This window comes from Palaemon carinicauda, chromosome 1 (assembly GCF_036898095.1).
Source record: "Palaemon carinicauda isolate YSFRI2023 chromosome 1, ASM3689809v2, whole genome shotgun sequence".
Lineage (NCBI taxonomy): Eukaryota > Metazoa > Arthropoda > Malacostraca > Decapoda > Palaemonidae > Palaemon > Palaemon carinicauda.
The window spans coordinates 126,791,941-126,793,991 of record NC_090725.1 but is presented as its reverse complement, the minus strand read 5'-3'; positions in this window follow the sequence as shown (position 1 = coordinate 126,793,991).

Here is a 2,051-nt window from a genome sequence, read left to right as displayed (position 1 = left end):
TAATTCTCGATGGTGAATGTGGATGAAGGAAAACGTGTTAAAGCCATCATGGATCGTTTGAGTAATAGATGAAGTAAGATGAGACTTGAAACGGTAAAAACGTAGAAACGAAGACGAGGTAGTAAAACACGATTGAATAGTTAAGGAGACGGATCATTGCGTTTTAAGGGGGTTTGGAGAAGGATGGTTCGGTGAAAGAAGAAGAAAAGAATGAACCTTTATGGGGTAGGGTGGAAAGATCTAGTATGTGTGAAAGATATACCGAATAGGAAGCAAGAGAAGGAGTCTAAGATGTAGGTGAATGGTAACCTATAGTATACATAGGTTGGTTCGTTCAGATGCTTGTGAAACTTTTGTATATGCGTATGAAAAGGATTATATTGTGTAAATTATTTTGCACATAGGGTTCATCCACAATTGCACAAATAAGGTATGGATATGGCAGATGGACAAATAGATAGCTGAACAAATGACTAATATTTATACTCAGCAATATGATATCCATTTTTCCCAGAGAAAAAAAAATAGGTCAACAATCACTGCCATGTTCATCCTTCAATTGTTAGATATCGTATTTGACACATAAATATACATCTTAAGTTTATATATTTGAGGGAAATATATATGTAGCTTAAAACTGAGTTACTGCACTACTAGTATTTATGTGCATGCATACATTTATCAGGCGATAATGTAATTTTTAGCGGTCTAAAATCTTTCTTGACTTCGCTCGGCTAAGCTGAACAACCATTGCATTTAATATTAATTTCCTATTTTATTGTTATTTAAAATGGAATTGCGTGAAACTTAAATGATAAGTTCTGGAACTGTATTCATTTCTTATTCTATTTTCCCCTATAGTGATTATATAGATGTCTTTGATGGGCAAGTTATTTTATAATGATATGCTTTTTCGGCCCATGTTAGGATTCAATTATGAATATTAATTTTGAATCGTATAAACATGATTTTTGATGGAGTGTCTTTTTTTTTTAAATAAGATATCAGTGTAAAAGAATTTTCTTTCGATTTTAGATATTTCAGCTTCAGTTAACCCGATTTTTTCAGTGCCCTTAAGCTATTCAGTATGATTCCATCATCATTTACAGTTATTATATCCGCTAAGGAAACCGAGTCATAAAAATAAATAAAAATGTAGTTTTAGATCCTGAGCGCTTGTGGGGTCACCGGATCTTTAGCGTAATCAATACTCAGGGAAAGTTACATCAAACTTGAGCATAGTAGGGTCCCCTGAGATTTAGAGTTCATTCTCCCGTCGCTGAACGTAGGAAAATCAACCTTCCGGCGGTAGGTTACCGAGACTAAACAGTGTTTTCATTCATATTTGAATCGCAGAGTGGGGAAAGTGGACTGATTGTACAGCTGTGTTTTATTATAGAAAATAATTCTAAAATAATTATAATTAACTAGTGTTGACTGTTGAATATTCAAGTTATGCACATAGACGAGTTAAACTGCAATGAATCTTTTATTTGGTCGCTGGTGACAAGCGATAAAATATTGATGAGTGAATTGTATGAAACGGGGTTAAATTTACAATATAGTTCACTGTTCTTCACCCCATCATTTGGGGATTTAAGCCTACGCGCTCTCCGGCTTCGATTTCGAAACGCAAAGCCACAAGCACTGCATTTGATCAGACACTTCCATGAAACTCTTATTCGCTAAACGGAATAGTCATTCACTAAAGAGTCCGTTGCACAAGATAATTCATTCTCACCTTAGAAGAGGATGATAGCACGTTGGCCGCTTCTACCTTCATGGTTTTCTTCTTCTCCCGGTCGTCGAAGATTTCAAGTGAAGAATATTCGTCCGTTCTTCTGTGTTGAAACCGTCTGGAGAATGATGATAGCTCTCACCAGGTGCCAATGAGACAACGATGGAGGCTAAACGTTAATTTAGATAGCTTTCAGGAGAAGTCAAATCGGACAGATTTGCTTCCAGCGATTGGATGTGCTATCGAATTCCAGGGATCAGAGATTTCTGTTTATCATTGTTTCTTCTTTGCCTTTGACGTCAAGAGTTGCTGT